This window comes from Rhamphochromis longiceps, linkage group LG14, assembly GCF_057381845.1.
Source record: "Rhamphochromis longiceps isolate RC_006_pf linkage group LG14, R_longiceps_female_GT1.1, whole genome shotgun sequence".
In the NCBI taxonomy this organism is placed as follows: domain Eukaryota; kingdom Metazoa; phylum Chordata; class Actinopteri; order Cichliformes; family Cichlidae; genus Rhamphochromis; species Rhamphochromis longiceps.
Genome location: NC_140570.1, coordinates 7,571,281 through 7,595,384, shown reverse-complemented (window position 1 = coordinate 7,595,384; position 24,104 = coordinate 7,571,281). Strand labels below are relative to the sequence as shown.

At 39.6% G+C, this 24,104-nt stretch overlaps 1 long non-coding RNA gene across 3 annotated transcripts; it reads right to left on the bottom strand.

Annotated features, from left to right (window-relative positions):
• Window positions 1-1,303: 1,303 nt before the first annotated feature.
• LOC146653502 (uncharacterized) lies at window positions 1,304-4,391 on the bottom strand. Of its 3 annotated transcripts, XR_014907185.1 has the most exons (6): window positions 4,344-4,380; window positions 4,091-4,222; window positions 3,607-3,670; window positions 3,096-3,248; window positions 2,639-2,729; window positions 1,304-2,055 (listed from the first exon to the last, which is right to left on the bottom strand). It is a non-coding gene; the product is annotated as an uncharacterized LOC146653502 (long non-coding RNA). The 3 variants fall into 3 exon arrangements; XR_014907184.1 differs by having other exon boundaries at window positions 4,091-4,391; XR_014907183.1 differs by lacking the exons at window positions 4,091-4,222; window positions 4,344-4,380 and having other exon boundaries at window positions 3,607-4,074.
• Between the last annotated feature and the right edge of the window lie 19,713 nt (window positions 4,392-24,104).

Genomic DNA, 24,104 nt, shown 5'->3' with positions numbered 1-24,104 from the left:
TTGTGGTGCATGAATGACTAAAAATGTTCATATTCTTTTCAAAGTGTCTAAATTATTGTCATTCACATGTCTTATAATAGATCTGCATGCAGAGAAAAGATCACAGTAAAGGCAGTTTAAAACGGGCCAAATCAAGCCAAAACTATCAACTGACCTGCTAACAGTTGTTTAATTAATAAATAATTTGAAACTTATTTAGCCTGGAAGACTTAAAGTTAGTGTGAAGTGTCCTGACAGCCAGAGATAACTTTTATACTGCTCACGGCTGTTAATATTGTGAACAATATTACTACAGCACTTGACCCCAGAGGCACGCTGCCAAACATCATACCTGCTTAATATGGAGCTGAGATGAAGAAAATTATTTGATGCCCTGGGATGAGAAAATATGAATAAGCCGTATAAACAGTTCTAAGAGGAAGATGTCTTTGCAACTAGAAAATCGAGCTGACAGCATGGAAAAAACAACGTTATCAGCTTTTTCAATGGATGAATGAATGATTAAAGCAGACTACGTTATGATGGTCCCACACTCCACATGGCAGCTACACTGAAAAAAATATGTTGTTGGATTTACTTAATTCAATGGTGGACATTTGTTGCACACAGATGTTTTGCTTTGGCAGCAACTTAAACAATTGAGTTAAATTAACACAATTTATTCATGTTCAATAAACTTGTGCAATTTGTGTTGATAAAATGTGACTTAAACATGTTTTGATGAAGTAATTTGAGCTCTTGGAATATTTTAATCCTTCACAATTTTCTCACGTTATCCCAACACGATTCAATAACTTTTACCCAATACTACTTGGTCACTTAAATACTACATGTTATCTTCAAATTACATTTTGCTATTATATTCTAGTATCAAATACACAATTTTCAAATGGAGGCCTTATAACAGATTGTATTGTTCTCTTCCAAGATGGTTGCTGGCATCCACCAGTAACCTTTCAAAACAAAATGTCTAATTTCACTGCAGTAGGTAAAGAATTAAACTGACATTACTCCTCTACTGAATCTATATAAATCAACAGTTAAATAATGTCAGTTCTTCCGTGTTCTCTGGAATCAATCACAGCAAAGAAATTGGACTGTTTCTTTTGAAAAATGTTGGGAAAGAACAATACAAAACATTCTATTTAAGGCCTCTGACATCAAGATTCAGTTAAACAACAATTATAACTAAACAATTTGAGGTAATGTTAGTTTCCATTAACATTAAATTAGGTTACTGAATTGGCAAACACCTTCCTATTAACACCTCCCATTTTACCCCAATAACTAAAGAAATTAGCACTTGCAGGTCAAAACCTTTATTCAAGAGACGCAAAAATAACATTGATACAGTGACTGTCAAAAATTACAGCACTGATCATACTGTGACATCTTGGTTCAAAACAGCACACTTAGAAATATTCAACGTTCTTTACTTCAACTGAATGAAACTGAAAATACCATTTCACACGACCCATATGGGATATTTAGACTGTATAACTGTTCACGCTACATCTCTTCACTAGTAAAAGAAAGAAAAAATACAAAGAGAAATTAAAAAATGCTGCCAAACAGACAAACAGAACTTGTACAGAGCAAAAGGAAAAACAAACAACAACAAAAAACGGCTCGTCCTCATGGCAGTTGCAGAGTATATAAAAATGAACCCTGCGATCCGTTCCTGGAATTGAGCTTCAAAAATGCAGCAGAACAAGTGTGAGATTTAAATGTCCTCTCACCTAGAGCTGGTCACCTCACATGCATAACAGTGAGCTTCGTTGCAGGAGCAGTTTTGTCTTAGTTGTGAGCTTTTCTTGAGAGCTGAGTTGCATCCAACTCCATTACCACCCATTGAATCACCTCAAAAGTGTAGCAGAGTTGTGATGGGTAGCTCATGTTGAAGGAATAAAAAAGGTCCAAACAGCATGGCTACTGCAAAGGTCACGTTATCCAGATCTTGAAGAACAACATCAGAAAAGTCATTGCCTGCCGCATCCTCTGGAGACAGATGTTCATTGTGGTTTTCTCAATCTGTGCAGTGGCCTCAGTCAAGTCCTGGTTAAACACAAAACATTTCTTTAAGATTCCTTTTTAAACTCATCTCTTTTGAATCTACCAGTTCTAATGTTAGAGTAATTTAAACCAATGCAAGCAACATAGTAAATAGCTATAGCCAAAGAGTGGCCTGCCATGCTGCCATTCATGGTCTAACAGAGTTTCTAAGAGAGGGTGAAAAACATAATAATTTCAAATGCTTTACATTAGTTTTTGTTAGAAAGACACCGGCCCATCAGAAATCCAGGTTATGTCACTCAGAAGATGTTAGAATTTAGACTTTCAGCCCCACAATTTGGTTAGCTGTTGGTCAGTTGGTCATTTTTTCAAACAAAAGCTAATATAAATATTGGTGGGATTTTCCTTTGTTCATTAGAATGACAAATTTAAAGTTTTTTCACACTGATGTGACCCCTAATACAGGGGTGGGGATGGGGCCTCAAGGGCTTCACTACCAGGCCTCATGTGAACTTCAAATTATTAAAGAGGACTACTGGTCCTAACCAGTCCAATGAGGATCAAGTGGATAACTAAATGCATTTTTAAATGTTGCAAAGCCACAATCTACTCATAAAACACTCACCATGAACTCCTGCACCAAGATGTTGCAATTGTCTTTCACACAGATGCGGAGCACTTTGATGAGGGACTCCGAGCATTAATGTCATCCTTGACTATTATAACAAAGAAAACAGAGATTTGTGAACTTTTCAGTAGCACAGAAGAAAATGATCCCAGACAAAAACTCTTGACTTTTTAAACCAGTCAACATGCAACACCAGCATCTACAAAGCAATATCAAAAGTTCCTGTTTGACATCAACTTTGTGGATATATAGTTTCCAGAACATTTATTTTTAAAAAAAGATAATTTTTTCTCAGTGGGCCAGTAAATGCATGACGAAAATTATGGCATCCTTTTAGTGGAATCATTACTCACAGGTAATAGTTGACTGTTTCAATGGATGTAGCATAAAAATCTTTTACTGACCTAATGCAATGCATATACACTTTGTAGTTAAAGAATTTTAAAGTTCTTACTGTCATTATGGCAGCTACATCCTTTAGCTTTGTGCCCTGTTCCCCCGATCACTTTGCAAACACTTTCAGCAGACTGTCAGAGAAAAACTCAGCTCCGTCAGAAACCTTGACTGTAAAGGCATGGTTGGGATGCACTGGAATGCTGCATTTTATCTGAAATGACATACAATTATTTTGAAATAACAGCAGGCACTGTGCTTGGTTAATCAGTAATGTTTTGTTGAATAAAAACTGTGTTTCCAGATCTTATGGGATTAAAAAAAATCCAAAGATGTTTGTTTCTGATTTGCAACCCAACAACCCACAAGTTACAACCTCATTTCAGTTCAAGTGTGCATTAATGCGAGTCCAGTAATCACCTTTCTGGCAATACATACAGGTATAAGTTAAACCTATGGCAGATTTTGGATCTCTCAGTTGTATTAATAGGGTGAGTATGCATGCACCTAATAATTATAAAAAACCTATTATAATTAAGTTACAGAAACGAAAATAGAATATACTTTCTTACCATAACACCTTGAACCCACAATCCATCAGCTGACTCCTGGTGAAATGCAGAATAGAGGTCATCTCTCAATGTGCAGCAAAAAAAACAAAAACAAAAACAAAAGGACAGCAGGTGAGGGCAGGAGGGGTAGGGATGTAAGCTAGCATAATGCCGCTGATGATATTAGCTAAAGCTGTTCAATGTCCAAAATCTCACTAACACCACGGTGCAGTAAATACACAATGTAACTGAAGAGTCAGTTGACAAATCTATTCACACAGAAAACCAAATTATGTTATGAGTGCCTCGTAATTAGGTTTAATGTGATATTACGGCTCTTGTGCCAAAGACAAATTCAAATGAAAAAGCGCCAATTCTTTGACAACAGATAAAACAGCAAATAAGCTAACGGCTCTTTTTTAGCATGTTACATGGCGACACTCTAGACGTTTAACTACATTTGGCTGAAATATGGTAAAAATGAATTTAAAAAATCAAGACATACCAAAAACGTAGAGTTGGCTGCTCGACTTGACTGAGATGGATGCCTTTTTTAAACCACGATCCAAAGCCCGCGAGATGAAATCACGCGTGGTTTCACGAGATTTAACGTTGCTATCTTATTGACTTACTTCACCTGAACATGATATGAACAATTTAATACACCCTTTCTGCATATCATGTAGTTTTTACACTATATAGTTACATTTAACTTTAAAACATGAGGCAATTGTGTTAAATGCATGCAAGATGCTTACATAAATCCAAGAGATGGCCAGTCCCTTTTTTTCAGTGTAGATTATCCAAAGCTTTTGCCTTCAGTGCTTTAAAGACATGAGTCAGAAGGTGTCCAACCAGACCCAATCTGAAATCTGAACATCATCGTCTTTCTCATGCTACTAAAACTGCTTTACAAGCACCACCAGCCATTTTCCATCCTTGGAACATTTTTTCAGCTCATTCATGCACACAATCTCATCTGTGCCATGACTCCAAACTTGTTATTTAAGGTGCTGTGAAGAGACATTTTTTAAACCAACTTTAAACCTATGTTTAGTGCAAAAACTTAACCAGTGAGTTTATGTGAACGTAAAAATGAAATCAATCAATCAATCAATCAATCAATCAATCAATCAATCAATCAATCAATCAAATAAAACTGAGAAAAATGTATGAAAAGAAAAAGGGTCAAGGATTCCAAGAGAAAAGAGACCATTGTGAATGATCCCCCAAACTCTTTTAAACCTCTTAATGCTTAATGACTTTGTGGTGCCCAAACAAGCCCACCCAATGTCTATACAACCCTCCCATTTCTGGGCAGCTGACTACAACAACAACTAGTTAGAAGAAACATTATGCCAAGTAATCTTAGGCTTGAGTGACCTAAAAATCTCTCTTTCATTCTGAGAATGTTTCACTAATGCCGGCTAGGAGCAACTAACAGAGGCAACAGCTCGGGATATTCTCAACAGTTTACCTCAGCATCACTAAGGTAACTCGCTCATCAACTAATACTCACGAGTCCTTTCATAAAGTTTTACAGCCTCCTCCAGAGTAAATACGTGTGGACTCTAGTTATATTGACAGCAGAGCACAGAGAGCCTACACTCACTATAGGTGAATTACTGTCGGAGTTGTTTGTTCTACAATGACCATGCTACCTAAGAATAAGCACTTGAATTTGGAGGGACAAAAAGCAAAATTCACTGCAGTCTATTAACATCTAGAGGCGAGATTTTACACACTAAACCTTTTAAACCACCCTCTAACCTCAGTATGATTAATGTCCAAACATTTGTAGACCAGTACAACAGAATAAAAATTTAAAACATTTTCATTTTTGATTAGTTTCAGTCACTTATCAAATCAAATTTCAAGCTAAAATAGTTTACTGTTGACAAATGTATAAATGGATCTAGCATGTAAGGGTTAACACATTGGGACCCCACCATTTTGCCTTTGGTCCAATCAAGTTGACAGGTCAGAACATCATTGAAGTAATCAGGTCTTTACATCTGGACAAGCATCATGGCTTAAAGCGCGCTGTCATTGTAGGACATAATTTGCACCTAATGTGTAAGTAGTCAAAGCTTTATCTCTTCAGCCTAACTAAAGCTGAAAACTAAGGCACCACTATACAAACTACAACTTAAGCTAAAAATCATATATTTTATCTTATATGTGTTATTTATCAGTTTCTTTATCTGCTGTATCTGAAGTTATCTGAGCACAAAAACTTAAAAGTGATGTCTCAAAAAGCCAGGACCTGCAGATCTCACACGCTGTGGAGCTGTGTAAGATCTCCAGGTCTTGTTGACAGCCTGTTCCTGTGCTCTGTTATTTTGGTCTCTCCTCCCTCTCCTTCTTCTCAGCATCCACTCCTTGACACAAACAAACATGGCTGAGTTGACTGCTGGCAGCAGCGGCAAACAAAGTCCTGTGTTAACACGCAGCCTCGCACGCCACCTCATCACGGGCCGTTAATTCATTGACTGATGGTGGCGTTTAGCGTCGTCCATCCATCCACAAGCCATCCGTCATTGCTCTCTCCATCTGTTCTTACACTCTCTCCATTCTTCTTTTCCCCTCCTGTGTTCTGTCTGGCTTTATGGAGTTTTGGAAATGCAGGGCTGGTTGCAACTTTGCCAACACATCTATACGAATATCCACAATTTTTCTCACCAGCCACCCCCAACCTCCTCCACTTGCCCTGTCATTTTATTCCCATCTTCATTCTCATGCACCCTCCTCTGCTTCTATAGTGAATCCCTTGCTTTCTTCCTCTCATTTCCTCCTCCCCGCTGTTGGAGAGGCATCTCACATACGTGTGGAAAGCCCCTCTGTCTGGCGTCTGGCTGCACTGCTTTCTTTGTGTACAACAAGCCTTCACCATCCTAATCTTTGGCTCGCACTCCGTAGGGGCCCGTTAACAACACATGCCTGCTTCCATGTAACACCGCTGTGAATAGGGGAGATTACACTCACATTAACACTGCGAGCTAAGACACTGGCTGGCTTTCAGCACTTAGACAACGTAGCGAATTCCTATCCAGCAGCTACAGTATTCATAAACGCTTTGTCTAAAAGAATGCTTACTGTAGGTGAGAGGGTGTTTTTTTTCCCAAGTGTGTCTTCAGAAGGTTGAACACCGCTTTGTTGGCATTTTACTTTGTTCTTTGCTGTGTTGAGATACTAAATGCAGTAAAGATATTTAGCTACTTTCTCTGTTTTCAGTCCTGTTTGTTCATCTCTTTCAAAGCTGTTCTAAACATGAACTTTGGGCAATGACAAGAGAATGAGGTTCTGGCATTTTCCAAGGCTGCCCTTTCTCACATGTGGTACACAACAGAAGATCTGTGTCTGTGTCAGGGGGGATTCTCAATTCTAGAAATACTCATTTAGGTTTTGGCAAGAATGGAGCACACAGGTGGGAGGACTCATGGCTTAAAGTCACCGGCTTGGAATTCAGCGAACGATTATCTGTGTTCCTACACAGGTGCGATCAGAAATCACAAAGACTTTGCATTACGGAGCAAACGTTGTTTAATGTTAGATCTATTTGGACATTTATGCTGTCCACAGTCAGCAGAAGACCAACCGACTTTGACAGGGGGGCATTTAACTCAAGTCACTTTGCTGTTACAAAAAAGTAAAGAAAAAAGCTATGCATATTTATAACCATACACACAAAGTACAGTCACAGAGAAATATAGCCAAGTGTGAAAAAACATCTGTGTAAGATTATAAAGACAAACAGGACATTGGCTCTGGGTGCAGACGTGGATCGATGAACTCACCACACACACTATGACAGTTGACTGTGAGACTGTGGGCTTCATTCACTAACAGTGTGTGCGCACACATCTGAGCTGAAATTATGCAAATGGTTGTTTCACACAAAATCTGTAATTTATTAATGTTTTTGTGCCTGAGTTTGTTCTTACTTTAGGAACAGCTTCCTTCTGACAAATGAGGCCTGGCTGCCTTAGGAATTTAAGCACAAGTCTTTAAAATGAATACTACTACCGGTACTTCTACAACAAATAATACAAAATAAAAATGATTATTGTTTTTATTATTGCCTTTAGATTAATTATGTACAGTTTTCCAAAACACTTTAAGTCACAAAATTCTCATAATTACATTAAGAAAACAAAATACTAAGATTTGTAATATAAACATGTTAAATAATTTTTATTGCACTCTAAATGTTCTTATCTTTAAATAAAAATGACTTCAATATGATTTCTTGACACTGTCCAATGGATCCTGGGGAATCTGATTTTTTCTTTCTTTCAATTGCAGTAAATTTCTGGACGAGCTGTCTCGGACTGACAGATCAGCTTCTCCTCGTCCTCCACCTGTTTTCTTCTTTTTCTTGTGTCCTAGTATTTTCCATTTCAACTTTTTTTTTTTTTACTTGGGCTATCGTGAGTGTCTCAGGGGAAATGATATTCAGCACTCCTGTTATTTCAGCCTGAGCATCCCTTTTTAAAAATGTATTTATTTTATATATATATATTTTTTAAAGCTGTCATCACTCCACTCCACTTTGGGAAGCTGGCTTCTTCCTTGGACCTCGGATACTATTATTATTCAGTTTTCTCCAGTCACACTTAGACTTTCTTGACTTACAGTGCAGGCCTCTCTTTTACAACATTGTCACATCTTTCTCCGCTTCACCTTCAGGTAAACACGTATAGAGAAATGGGGATGCAGCAGTATGTAGATAGCATGTAGCATGCATACTGTATGAACATTGCGATTAATAAATTCAACTCATTTTTTGCACTGGGTAATACCGATTCCATGCAAATATTAGTAAATAAGAACCAATATCCTCAACACATTTCCATGTGTTTTGCAACTTTTGAGTAGTATCTTGCTTTAAAACTAGCTCCAAAAATTGATAAATGGCCCCTTTAAATTCAAAGAGACACAAGGGGTACGTCCCATTACTTCCAATGGTAATTTTCATGCTTTCTTAAGGTATTTATACATTTATACAATTGCTCACATCTGAGCAATAGAGGGAATAAAAAGTCTGTCAACAGCTGGCAGAGCACTCTGTGCTCCAATTGGTGAAGCACAGAAGGTTAATCTCCATCCCCCTAAACCTCATTCTTGTCCACTGGCAGATTTTTATCACTTTTTCCAGTTTGTTCACTTTTTTTTTCTTTTTTCTTGTTTTTTGCATGATCCCATAATTGGATCTAAAAGAGACCATAAGAGCAATGGGAACCACAGTTCTATATGATTAGCCTTAGTCTAACTGTGGACGTTATTACTGACATGAATATGCAAAATCAACATTACATAGTGACAAAGTCTGCGGTCCACTAAACATGAACCTTTAACAAAAAATACTGATGATCAGTTTGAAATTAAAATGACTGACAGCATTAAGTGTTAAAGCATGACTAATGTGAACTAGTGGTTACGATAATCATCACAACAGGTTAGGACCTCCGATGTTAACAAAATAGCAGTTTTAGCTACGCTGCCTTTAAGTCGTCATAGATGGTGAGAAGTAATCTTACTACTGACCCAATGTTTTAGAGAACAACAAACAGACTTTCTTAATCATTTCAGTTACTTTTTTTGTGTGTGTTTTGTTTTGGTCTTTTTTGTTGTCCTCTGATTGCCAAGACATTAAATTAAAAAAACACCTATTTAATATAAGGTTAGGGGACTTCACAGGATTATGTTTTTCCTAATTTAAGGTTTTGTAGAATCCGTCTTTATTTAGATGCAGTAGACATATGAGGAAAGAGAGCAGAGGAAGGTGACTCAGCTGTGTCCAGCTGGCCTATTTTAGTCCATGTGGTATTCAAATATAATCACCTTTACCTCTTCCACATGAGATTTCTCATGTGGAGATTTCTCTCTTTTTAACCTAAATTTAATCAACACTTTTTGTCAGTCTGCCCCAGGGCAGCTGTGGCTACAACTGTAGCTTGCCTTCACCAGTGTATGAATGTGAGAGTAAATGAATAGTGGAATTGTAAAGCGCTTTGAGGGGTCCCGAAAAAGCACTATATAAATGCAATCCATTATTATTATTATTTATTTATTTATTTTTTAATCTATTTTGCAGCAATGGTGTGTAAAGATTTTCAAAAGCAAACAATGCTGTCCTCTCTTCTGACCCTTGTCCTGTTGCAACACATGCATTTTCCCAGTGTGAGATTAATAAAGCCTGTGTCTGTTTCCTGAGAGGGTCAGAAAATACTTCTATACATTATTCTATACAGCATGCAGTTGTTATCTACAGAAACGTGCTTGTCTTTGGACTGTGGGTGGAAACCTACACCTTACAGAAAAAGGCCCATCGAGCGATAGGCAGTATAAACCACAGTACATGATTACTGGTGAAGCTTGTACTCTGATTTAGATGATCTGATGATGCATGAATCTAATCACAGGTTGAAGATAGCAAACTAATGGACTTGCCCCAAGATTAAGTATTGATGAGCAAAAAATTAATAAATACATAAATAAATAAAAGCAAAAGTGCTCAGACTCAAGAGACCAAATGAAAGGAGAAGAAAAGTATTCTGGAGTCTTCTCATAACCCTTTTCATGCCGACAACCCAAAAATGTCAAGCACCCTCCTCATGCAATCTTAATCCTCCCTGGCACTTCTCATAATGGCTATAATGTTTATGTTGTTCGGCAGCAGAAAGCCTCACTAACTTTGTTACGGCAGGACCATCCATTACAGGGCAGAGCTTGCTGTGATTATTTATGCACACTTAAGCCCGAGTGCGTTGCTGCGTAATTCACTGTAAGCAGGCTTCATTGGAATTGCAAATCAATGCCCTGGTACGCTTTACCTCAATTCCCTTTGGAACCATCCCTCCATCACTGAAACCACACCTCTCCCTCCTTTTTTTCCCCTCCCTCCAGCGATGCATCCCCCTTTTCTGTCTCTATCTGGTCCCAGCCTGTATTGGGTAGTTTGTCTTCCAGCTCCCGTCTCGCCAGCAAAGTCGGCCAGCACTTGTTCCCGGGCAATTGGCCAAGGCCAGTCTGAACAGTTTGCTGAGGGTAGACGGGAGGAAAAGCGATAGAGGGATGGGAAAGAAGCGACCAGAGTACAAGCTGCACCCCGGCCCTCTCGACTTCCAATTTAGAAGTTGATTTTGGTCTTTCTGTTTAGTTTTTGCAACAGGTAGCGCGGAGGTAGCTTCCTATCTGGCGATGCTTGTTAAGAGTCACTGCGAGCGACAGATGGGGGTGGTGTCCTATGATAAGTGGTGAGAGGCGGGCGTGGGAGGTTACTTTAAGTGCTCTACTGGCATGTGGTCTCGTGGTTATGAATTGATGCAACATGGTTTACAGTTAAAATGTCTGGGCCGCAGTCCCTCTTTCCGCTCTCTTTGATCATCCCTCTTTATTGAAAAGACATCTTGCTTTCAAGGTTACCATTTCAATAAGTGCGCAGACTGTAGCTGAAAGAGCAAAATGCCAGAATTAAGAAGAAAGGGGAGCAGAAGACGAGGATGATCTAAAGGCACGATGAAGGGAAGATGCAAAATGAGAGAAAGAAATAAAGAATAGAATGGAGGAAGACTTGGGGTGTTTCAAACAAGAGGAGTAGGAGGAGATGCAAAGGGGAACAACCCTGGGAAAACTGTCTCTCCTCCACCACTCCATCACTTTTTCAACTCTGCCACTTTCCCCCCTTCATCACCTCTAACAGAGTGTATCCTTCAGGCTTCTTTGCAACGATCTCCTCACCACCCGCTGTATTAGAGGAACCTTTGACTGCTGCCTCGGCTGAATCAGTCACACTCGCTTCCCTCGCTCTTGCACATAGTTTCTTCCCTCTCTCTCACACGCACAAACAGTCAGAAATTCTCCTCAGTCTTCCTCTCTTCTCTCAAACACTTTGTTCGTCACCATTTTCTCTCCACACCACATTCTCTCCAATCTTTACCTCATCATTCTCTCCCCTTCCGCTTCATTCTGTAATGCCACCCTTTGGTTCACCTTCCAACGTGCAATATCTTTCTATCCTAAGAACAAGCTGCTATCTCTCCGCTTATCCTTCCTTTAGCCCTATTTACTCTTTCAATCCATCCTGCCCTGAAGACACATTCCTGGTGATCCACCTCTACTCCTTTGCTTCCACTCTGTCTCTCCTACCTTCACATCTTTCTCCCTTCCCTTCCTCCCTTTCGATTTTTCCCCCTCCAATTTCCTGTCATTTCCACACATTCGTTCTCTCTCCTCATCTAGCTTAAGTCCACCATATCCCTGACACTTTTTTACCCTCGTATTTGGTGCCATTTTTACCTCCACCGTCTTGTCTCCCCCCGCCTTCTTGCTGCTATTCACTTTTTTTTCCTATCAAGGAGTCAGGCCTCCAGTCCCGGAGCCAAATGAGATTTGGAGGCCGAGGCCCGTATACTCTTCACCTTCTTCAGATTGGAGTCAGTTACTGTAGGCTGCATGCAGGTATAAACCATTTATGCTTCCAAGCACTTCTTACTTTGCTGCACACTCAGAGGAGAGAGGGAAGGTATGCTTGTTTTCGTTCTCTTTTCCTGCCAATTGTTTCTGCTCAAGTCTTTCTCCTCTGCATCTCACACATGAAAACTAGCTGCACGGAGCATTTGTGAAAAATAGCTTAAACTTCAATACTTGAAGCCAAATTCTGCACTTGTGGTACAGATTTCAGGACACACACTCTCCAGATGTTTGAAATAAAAAGCTTTTTACTTAAGTTTTAAATAAGTTGGCCAAAATTGTGAAAAAATACATATATATTTGTTTTGCCGTGCTAACTAGTGCTGTGCAATACTGCAAATTTTGGTATTGATCCTATACCAGTATTACTGATATCAATGCTTATACCGATACTTTTTACTTTATAGGCAGCTTATGTAGGGGAGAGCAGTGTGTCAGGATTTCTGAGATGAACACATTTCAATGACCACAAAATTGCTGTGACTTTTACTTTCTACAACAATCAGTTAACACAGCAAAAGACACCTTTATGTATATTTAAACTGGGTTTTTTTGGACACATGGAATCTAAATGTACCTGCCATTGCTAAAGGACACCGGGCAATCTTATGTTGTTTAAGATTTGCTATAGGGTAAAAATAAAATAGATATGACAACATACATACAATACAACAATTATTATTATCAATATGTGTTAAAAGAATGCAAATGTGATGCAACATTTTGTGTGTTTCTCTCATGTGTCTTGTTAAAAAATACACCCTTACGTCACTTAACCGTCATCAAATTTGTTTGGGTCACCACTAAATGGGGAATGAAGAATTTAAACAAGCACCATAGCCCTATGATGCTGCATATGTTTGCTTCACTACAATGCCCGCTATCAATTGAACTTGGATTACAGAGCTTGCCCAACAGGGGGCGCTTGTAATATAACTCATAATGAAAAAAGCTGAAAGGGGAAATGTATTATTTACACCTACACCTACACAGCCCACATTTTGCTTAATTTTCATGAATATATGTCAGCTACAGAGATGGGCAGTAACGCGTTACTTGTAACGCGTTACTGTAATCTGATTACTTTTTTCAGGTAACGAGTAAAGTAAGGGATTACTATTGCAAAAACGGTAATTAGATTACTGTTACTTTCCCGTAGAACTCTGCGTTACTGCGTTACTAAAACCGTGATTTTTTTGCGAGAATGTCTCATGACAGTCACGTAAGCGAGTGCGACATTCTTGACAACAGCTGTGTGCAGATCAACAATGGATCATATAACGAGTGCGGGAAAGAGTATGAGCGTGTAGCGTTTAAAGCGTGGAAGTACTGACCTTACTTTGAGTTTGATTCCATAAAAAGTGACAAAAACATTAGTGTCCGTTGTGCGTGGGAAGAAAACTTGTTTTTACAGCGAAAAAAAACCCCTAAACTTCCGAGCAAGCACCGAGTGCGCTACCACGTAATGGGAAACTCACAGAGAAACTCACGGACTCTTTAACTGACCACTGCAGCACACCTGCACCGGGGTAAACCTCCGCCTACCCAACTCCTGCTTTACAGGTGAAAATAGAGCAACAGGACCGCTAGTCTTTGATGTTATTTATTTTCTGCTCTGTTTTATATGCATCTATTTGAAAGAGTGCGTGTAAACACAAAATATATATATATATATTTTGTGTGCTGGAATGTGCAGAAAATAAGTTTAAATGATAAACAAATTTCTTCCAGTCAGAGAATGTTGCATATAATTAAATTTTTGCTTGATGCATAAAGTTAAAAGGTTAAAACTAATAAAACAAGTTTTAAAAAGAGACTTTTCCATTTGATTACATTTTGTATGATGGATTATGCAGAAAATGTAGAATTGGGCTGAAAGATAAAGGTATCTTTATCACCTATTCAGGTTGTAAATCGTGTTTTTAAAAAGTAACTAAGTAACTAAGTAATTAATTACTCTTGAAAGTAAGTAATCAGTAAAGTAACGGGATTACTTTTTTGGGGAAGTAATCGGTAATTAGTTACTGATTACTTTTTCTTTTTTATGTCCCATTTTGATCTTTGTGGATCATCATGGCCTTGCCATATTGGTCCATTTGATTGACCTTTATTATAATTATGTATTTATTTTATTTTTGGTTGCTACAAACGGGACAGACATGACTGGGGGATAGGACAGGGAGAAAGAATGAAAGAAAGAGAGGGAGAGAAAGAAAACCAAAGGGGAGAAGAGACGGTGAGAAGGGGGGGAAGAAAGAAAACAAAAAGAAAGAAAACAAAAACAAAAAAACAAACAAAACACCTGGATCACCTGTATGGAGAAAAAAAAACAGAAGAGAAAGCAAACAACAAAGAGCAACATAATAAAAAAAGAAAACAGCACCATCACAATAAACTAGCTAGCAGTAGATAACAGTAGATACTAAATAATAAACGATATTGTGCAGCACGCAAGATAGACAGCGCACAATGTGCTTTGAGGCAGCAGCCAAGAAAGGTGTAGTCCGCGTCTGTGAACACCCGTGTGTACACCTGTGTGCATACCTGTGTGGATCAGCATGCTTGTATTCCAAAGGTTTCTCCATGTAACGATCTGCTAGGGAGTGTGGGGAGCCACAGCCCCGTCCACCAGGGTATGAAGCAGGTATGGAGGAGATCCAGGCCCCAGATATCCAGAGGCCCCAGAGTACAAGGACCCGAGGAGGACCACCAAAGGGGGGGGAACCGTGCCACCCTCCTGGGAAGAGCTGAGTAGAGCCCCAAAGGAGAGGTCACCCCGCAGCTACGGAGCAGAGACCAGAGGGGGTTGCAGTGGCGTGCCCACGGGCTCTGCTGGCAGCCAGCTGTGCCAGAGAGGACCGAGCTTCAGGCCCAGAGGCCTGAGGGCATCCCACCCCCCGGAAGGAGCCCAGCTGGGCCACAGGCGCCCGGCCCCACCAATCGGCCACCAGGAGTGAGTACATACATGAGCGCCCAGCCCCAGACGACAAAGACCACCAACACACCAACGTCTGAGGGCATCAGCCACCGGCAGGGAGTGTGGTGAGGGGAGATAGGCCTCCGTACTTTAGAGGGCCTGAGATGTACCCAGAGAGGTTGAGTCTAAGACCCAACCTGACATATAGACACAGACGAACAGGCACACGCAGACACAAACGTGCATTCCCACCCCATATGCACAACCAAATACTCGGCACTCACCCAACGTGTAGACAGACACAAATAGACACTGCACAGACAGTCGCACTCCCCAAACATACTCTATATCCCAGGTCCAGGTACCCCCGCCCCCAGAGGGGCAAGCCGCACCTAGACCCAGGAGATGTAACCCTTCTCTCTGGGGTGGAGGCAAGCGGACCACCTCCTTGTCTGCAGTAGCAGGGAGGCCCCACATCCCAGACCCCAATCTGACGGCCAGCACCTCCTCCCAGCCCCCCAGCCCTGACGGCTAACAGAACCGGGGTGAGTGAAGAAACTCAAACCTCCCTATGCCCGCTAGTGATGGGTCGTTCGCGAACGAAATGGCTCTTAGAGCCGGCTCTTTGACGTGAACGACGTGAGCCGGCTCCTTATCGCGAGCCGTCACGTGGGGTTTTTTTTTTTTTTTCTTTCTCTCAGCCTCTCTCTCGCACTTTTTTCCCCGCTTCACTCTGCACGCGAGCCTTGTGCTTTACGCTGGGCAGAGGGGGGAGGGGCGGTAGTTACACTCAGTAGCACAGGAACAGAGAAAGAGAAAGAGAGGCAGGGACAACAACATTAGAAAGGTATAGTAATCATCCACAACTATTTTCGGTTGCAGATGATAAAGGATTGAGAAAGTTTATTCATGCAGGTCCATATGACAGAGAATATGCATGTTCTTTTAGTTTTCATATTATAATTTATATTTAATTGTGTTGTGGTTTGCAGTGTTTTGTGTTCTTTTCACTTTAAATTTGTGAAAGGAAAAAGCTGAAAATTTAAATAGTTAAAACTTGAAATGTGAATAGTTGATTTTTGTATTATATGATTTATTTATTACATTTTATGTGGAGTGAATAAATAAAAGTATATTTACGGTGGCCCCTAGAGACAAAGCACATACAAACTTCAAATCACGTACGAACTCTGAAGCATGTACAAACTCCAAAACACGTAAAAACACGTACAAACTCCAAAACACGTAAAAACTCCAAAACACGTACAAACTCCGAAGCACGTAAAAACTCAGAAGCATATAAAAACTCAGAAGCACATAAAAACTCAAAACACGTTTTGTCTCTAGGGGCCACCGCATATATTTATATATAAACATATATAAACAAAACCACTTGTTTTTACGTTAGTAATTCCTTTTGTGCATAATTTTATATTATTGTTAATAATAAATTAATTAAAGCAACAAAACAACCTGAAGAGCCGGTTCGGAGCCGAAAGAGCCGGCTCTTTTTAGTGAGCCGAACCGAAAGAGCCGATCTCTAAAAAGAGCCGGAAATCCCATCACTAATGCCCGCTCATATGTAGTGTTGCTGTGTGCTGTTCTAAAGTACATTTAAAACTCAGGAGAGCATGTTAAAACTCAGGAGAGCATGGCTGATTGCTGAGACTGATTACTTTTTTCAAGTAACTTGACCAACACTTTTCCGCTACAGCAAATCCAGCATGTCCAAATTAACACTGTCGGATTTGATTTCAACACTATTAAAGTGTCTATATGGGTCCACACCAGAGAGTGTTAATTTAACTCTTTTTGGAGAGTTGGTACGTTAACTCTGATTTAGTGTTAAACACCAAATCTGTCTGGAGTTGATAATTTAACACTTGGTGTTAAGAGTTTATATATTAACTCTCAAAGAGTATTTTAGTTTAACTACGTAAGAGTTTTCTTCTAATTAATTCTAAAAAGCGGGAATTTTACTGTTCTGAACTTCTAGAAATTTCTTTTGGAAATAAACATTTACTAAAAAGATGCAATGGTTTTTGAAAAACATTTATTCTGAACTGTGCACCACAATTTCAAAACATTTTCTGAAAGATGTAACAGTGTACATGTTCTCACTTTCATTAGAATTTTGTTTATCAAAAGGTCTGACATAGGTGAGCTGGCAAATGCAAATAACAGCATTCTCATCACTTATTTCTTCAATACAATATGCATGTCCTTCATTCATCACTTTGTGGAACTTCAACGCACTTCTGCTCTCTCCCATATTCCATCTTCACAAGCATATCCTATGTGGAGATTGAATAAAAATTAGTTGACACTAATTAATGGCAGAAATAATCCAGTAATCAATTGCAGCACAGTAAAAAAAAAAAAAGAAATCCTTTTTGAGCCATTACTTGTGTAAAGTATTTTCCCAAAAGACACAGGCAACAGGTAATACTGAACTAAATGTAAAACCTCAACTTTTTTCATTTTTACCTAAACCGTGTGCACAAAACTCTGGAGGGATCTATGCTAACGTAGAACCCAGTCAGGACGCCTGCTACTGCTGTTTGCTCGTTTTTTTATGGGAGATCGTTTTCAGACTTCAAGTAGCACCATTATACCAACATTTCACATTCTAGGCATTGTTTTAGGTGTATTTGACCAAAAATTTGACTGAAAATTCACATGCAAGCTTTTTTTCAAGGCTATGGTATTTGCCCGCAAACAATACCTTTCAGCTAGCTAAAACAGAATATTATGCTATCACCGAGCAACATGGCTAATGCCTTTCACACAGCTTTGTCTCAACTCCAAAGAGCCACAGAAGTAAAAGCTAATAATAATAATTGAAACAATCTTTGAAAAAATGACTTACCAAGCATGGCAAACAACTCAAATATGTAGAGCAAAATGTTCTGAAACGGCTTCACTTCAGCTTCGATTGGAGCCTATGGTGATGGGGGCGGAGTTTGTGAATTTACTCTATTGGTGTCATAGCCCCTGTAGGAGTTCAGAGTTAAGAGGTCAAGAGTTAATGTTTCCATTGTAACACCTCCAGATTTGACATAGAAACACTCATTTTTAACACTCGATTTTAACTACTATCATTTTACACCTCAGAGTTACATTAAAAGAATGTGACTCTGCTTAGAGTAAAATTAACTCTACTTTTGCAAGAAGACTACTAACACCAAAACATTTAACACTTTTGAATTTGCTGTGTACATGTCAGAATTTAAATGAAGCAACATTTATGTCTTGTTTTTTAAGGTAATCTGATACTACCAGTGAAATTAATTTTCAGCTAATGCGTGCTGATTGGTCAGGTTAACAACAGGACAAAACTCCCTGACAGCACCTGTTTAAAAACTTGAGCAGCAGGGTGTGGTGATTGGTGGTGACTGCTCTACTGCTTGCTTCATATGTGAAATCAAAATATCTGAGATGACCTTGGCTTAAGATTTAAAGTGTGTCATCTACTAAACAGAAGGTCCAGTAGTTTGATTCCTGACTCCTCTAGTCTATGTGCCACATTACCCTTGGGCAATATGACACTAAATCCTAAGCCCTTGTATCAAAAGCACAACCAATCAAGCTTTTCAGAAGAATTATGCTATCAAAATTTACATTTTGGGGCTATGCCGCATAGGGGGTCTGTTCCTTCTGGAAGATCTTATCCGCGTCCCCTATTTAGTCAAGAGTATTTAGAGTTTTTTTGACATTACCAAACCTGAGAAAAAGAAGTTATTTTTACTTCTTAGACAATTAGATATTAAACAGAAGTATAGAGCTAACCTTGATACAGTCCAAGACAATGAAGATGCACCTCAACTAATTTTGTTATGACTTTAGCTTCCAAACAGAAAATTAAGCTGATGACATCATAATAACCAGTAATAAACAGCTGCTGGTTTAACAGTCATGGGGCAATGCTAAAGCTTTTAAAATTTCTTTCTCTGCTAAATATATATTATTGTCAGACATATGTTGGGTGTTCAAATTTAATGCTGGTTCCAACAAGACCAGGGGTCTTCTCCTCTGTCATGATTGCTAGCAGAGTACAAGTTTCCACCTTTCTGAAAAGACTCTGTATTTTACATGCACTTACTCACACAGCCACGAGATGTGTGGGTCAACAGTGGCCAGTTTGCCCACACCGACAAGTAAAGTTAAAGCTAAAGCCAATGTTGTTTTAACAGCATCAAAGGCATGCCAGTTGATCTAGTGTTTGGTCATGCAGACCTTTCTTTCTGTGACCTCTCTTTTATTTTCCACAGAGCTGTGTTAAAGCTAGGACGAGTATAGAGTCAAGTCAGACAGCAAACACATCTTTTTTTTCTTTTTACCATGCCTGTGCCTCTGAATAAGACAACTTGAAGTACTATCAGAACAACAAAGAGTACATACTCTACTAATTTCTCTCTGAGTCAGAGGTACTGATTCAATTCTGCTTTTTTATTCTCCTGACTGTTTGTATGTTTACAGTAACTGTGTGTGTACCTGTAGGTGGTTATATTTTATTTGTATGAGCTGTTTTCTGAAGGTTCCATGACCAGTCCTAACATCAGTATTCCCAGCACCACTTGAATTGTGCCTCTATACTGAGCGTACTCCACAATGTAAGCAAAACAGTAGTAAGCTCCCTCCAGCAGGCTCCTGCCCTGAGTCATTTGAGAACTAACTGTGCATGACAGGTCATGGTGGAGGGGGTGTTCAGTGTGGGAAAGTGGAGCATGTATCCATATTGGCTTATTTAGGTCAGAAAGAATTGTGGGACAAGAAAGGCTTTTCTGCACTGCTGGTTACAGTGCTAAGGGAAAAAAAGACAGCAATGCTTACTGTGTGGATCTGTACAAGTAACAGCGAGTGGGGAATCAATAGCTATTTTTGGTGATATTTTGATAGACGGACATCCAAGCATTCATGTAAAGAAATGGGCAGGGACGTCTAACCCTCTCCCTTTTTCCATCATGGTAGTATTACTGTAAAACAGTAGGACTGAAAGCAGTTCATGAGCTGAAACAATTGCTTTTCTAAACCTTTACTGTATGTGCTATTGATATGGATTGGATGTGTCCATTTGTGATTTTTGAATTTATGAAGTTGTGAAGCTTAGTTAAAATGCATGGTTAAGATTGCAGCTATCATTAACAGTAATGACAGTATGTACTGACCACACCCAGACTACAGTCTCTGAAGAGAGGTCTAGCCCAAACTGTTTTTTAGTTGATGTATTTACAGTGGTGATTCCCTTTTTTTCAATTTTAAAGATCCAACAGCTTCATGCTATTCCACAGTTTAGTAAAAAACTGTAAGTTGTGTTTTGGTGTAGGGTATTACTGCTGTGGAAAAGATTTGAAAATGTTTGTCTGTTGTTAGCAGAATGCTTTATGTTATAGTCACACCAGGGATAAATATGATTGTGGCTCAAACAAAATTACCGTGACTGTGTGCAATCAATATGGAGTCTTCTTGTTTGCAACTAAGACTGGAAGCAGCTCTGCGACCGCTCACAGCCAGTTGCCATCTTCAAAGTTACTTGGTGCATCAAGACTGAAAAAAGAGAGCAGAGTCATTCTGCTCTAAGTCTGCTTTCACTTTACAATTGCGGTGAGTTTGCAATTAGATGCAACCATTATTTCTGATAATATGGCAATTAATTGTGATAAATTCACTGATATGTTGCCCTCTGTTGCAAATTGGTTAGCATCTATATGCAAAGACATTCACAAACAGAAATTCACGTTAACTACTTGCGTTACAACCTCATAAATTTAAAACAGTTGCTGTAAGACAGAGATTTAACTGCAGAATGGCACAGAAGCTCAGTGGCCTTACTTTCAGAGTGGAATAACCAGAATAGTTGACAGCCAGCTGAGACGAGTCTCTTGTCAGAAAGAGAAGCATCTGAGATGAGTTGCACTCATCTCTTCTGACTGACTCAGATTGATGGCAACCTGTTGGCAAGCTGTCTGTGTTTATAAATTCCAAATTATTTGAATTTGCAATCAGTCTGACTCAGACTGCAATTGTTTGGAGATAGGTTGCCTGATGTTGAGGGCGCAATCTTTGGGCAACAAGATGCCAACCACAAGTACTTGAAATCTGTTGGCAGAGATGAAAAAAATCAATGCAATCACTGGGCAACCGCTGATTTTTCAAGATACTCAGAACAATCTATTTTATTGTGAGCTCTTGACCACCAGCGGAAATAATGTATAATTAACTGCAAAATGGTTTGCATAATGAAATCTGGCACTTTGTTTTGGCAGTTCCCCATAGTGGCCAAATCCCAATTTAATGAACAGATTTGGAAACAAGCAGCATTTTTACTTGCGTGCAGCTTGCTGACAGAAGATTTTTCTAGGTATTTGTTTGGCTATCGCTGTGTAAATCTGGTAGAAGGAAGATTTGATAGCAACCAATTTTTTCGTGCTCTAAGGCCCTGTGGACCTCAATCAGCCATGAACATAAATGAACCTCTGAGATGATGACGTAACAATGTAAATATAGCACCAGCTCTAAGGTGACTTTTTCACAGAGAGTTGCCTACAAGTCACAGCTGATTAGTTGTGACTTGTTGCAAGTAGATGTGTTTTTCCTTTTTCTTTCCATGTTCGTCTCCCTGTTCATATATTTATATCTGTTTTCTTAAAATTAGCAGAAAGTTTGGTGATTCATGACAAATATATATATATATATATACATATATATATACATATATATATATATTTTACATTGCTTGCCTGTCTGTGTCTGTCTCTCTCCACCTCCTGTGACTTGGCCTCACACTGTCTCTATTTCCCACTTCTCTGTTCCTCAGCAGGAGGCTGATGCACTGAGCCAGAAGCAGCAGGATGCCAACTTCGCCTATTGCCAGTATAACTGTTGGCACAGCGGGTCGGCCCTATGCCACCTCATGCCAGGAGAGAAGATTAGAGCCACTTCACCTCACCCTGCTGGTACACCAGCTTTACTTCACCTCAGTTCCCTGCCTGCCGGTGAAGAGGTGCCAATCCAGCTGTGCCTAGCCCCCTTAAACACTTGCGTGAGTGTGTGTGTTTGTCTGTGTGTGTTAACAGATGAGTGGACAAGCTTAGTGGATAAAGAGGTCACGAAGACGAGGAATAAGACAGTCCATTCTTAAGCTGTAAAGATGTGAAAGTTCCTAATGTTTACCTTTAATGTGAAAGTTAATGAGATTTGATTTATGACATACTTATACAATAATTAAATTCCTGAATGGCATCTATGGGTAGTCATTTATCATGCATATATGCATGTTTTATTAACCCAAGCCAGGTTTTTCTGCACAGTGAGTATTTACTGACTGAATTTTTCAGACGAAATATGCGTGGATCACCCATGTATGGATTTAGTAAATTGAACCCCTTCACCCTGGAAGCCCCTGTACTAGAACACATTGTGTCTATACAGGCAGTGTTGTGCAAGTTGACACATCGCTAAAGCTGGCTCCCAGTGTAAATCCAGTTTCATCCCCTTGCAGTTGTACCTGTGTGATGTAATGTGGATTTCCTCCAGCGGATCAGAACTGCAATCCTTCAACTTGATTTTCACTCTTAGAAAGTAGATGAAGTTGCAGGGATGCAAATTGGGCAATCGGGCAAGAAGGGTAGGTTCTTACAGTGTTGGTGTGAACAAACAACTCTGGGCACACAAGGACATGCTGGCATTAGCCAAACTTCAGATTGTTTCTACTTAGATGCTTTGGGATATTAGAGTAGAAGTCTAGGCTGACAGTTTCACCCTAGTGGATAAATGTACGGTGCACAACCCTGTGAATATGATCCTCCAAGTGATCTCAGGAAAAGGACCAATGTACAATAGGAGAGGACACTATGGGCTAAGTATTTTAAATATAATTTAGCAAAAGACTATCACTGAATGAATTTACAACTAATGTGGCTGCATTGTCTGGCAAAGGACTGATGGGAACATGTTTTCTTAAATATACTGAAGACTGATGAGTTGATGAGAGACAGATGTGTCGCCAGAGTTCCAGCTGAGACGGGTAATTGAGCTTCATCTGACAGAGACTTCACGAGACTGCAAGGACAAGAAGGCTCAGTCAGCTTTTAAGAATGGAACCAGTACACAAGAACACTCTCTGGCTCTCTCCCTCTATGTCTCTCTCTCCCTCTATGTCTCTCTCTCCCTCTATGTCTCTCTTTCTCTCTCTCTCTCTGTCTTACCAAAAATGTTCTCTGTGTTACTTTTCAGCATTTTGTCTGTGATTTTTACAACTTTTGTTAATTTATCAAACAAATGACACTTCTGTCAGAATCTTATTCATGAACCTTCTTGAAATATTAATGTGGACTGTCTTTAGCAGTGGTAGCTGTGCTGTATGAAACATGTGTGGCATCATAACTGCTAATGTTCTGTAGCTAAACACAGTACTCCCTCGGTTAACTGAAAACAATGTCTTGAGTGGCACAGTACTGTGTACTGGTTCCAGTTTTAATAGCTGGCTGAGCCTCTAGGCATTTAAAAGGTTGCATAGCACTTCTATGATTGTGCTTCATGTCTGTCACGGGTCTGGGTCCGTTGGACCCAGTATGTGCAGTTTCATGTTTTTGTTATTCCATGTTTGAGGTTATTATGTTTTGGTTTTGGTTTGCATCAGGGATTGTTTTCTTGTTCTCTTGTTGTGTTTATGATGATGGTTATGATGTTTATTATTTGAGGTTCATGTTTAAGGATTTGTTCTCGGTTGTATCTCACGTTTAGTTTAGTTCAGGTTCCATGTGTCATTCTGTCTGTCTCTCAGTGTCAGGTCTACGTCTTGGTGTGGTGTTCTCATTTCCTGTTCTATTGTGAAGGTCTGGGTCTCACGTAAGTGTGTTCGGTTTTACCTTTGTCTCGTCTTGTTGATTATTCCCAGCTGTGTCCACCACCTGTGTGTAATTCCCCTGTGATTCTCTGTGTATTTAAGTCATGTCTTCCGTCATTGTAGTTGCTGGTCCGTCTGTGTATTCCACCCTGCCTCATCTGCGTTTCTACCATGTCTCACCCGTGTGTTCTCCCTGCTGTCCGCCGTTAGTCTCTTCTGGTCGTTCTCGTTAAGGTTTGTGCTCTGTAGTTTAGTTGATCCCAGTATAGTTTAGTTCTT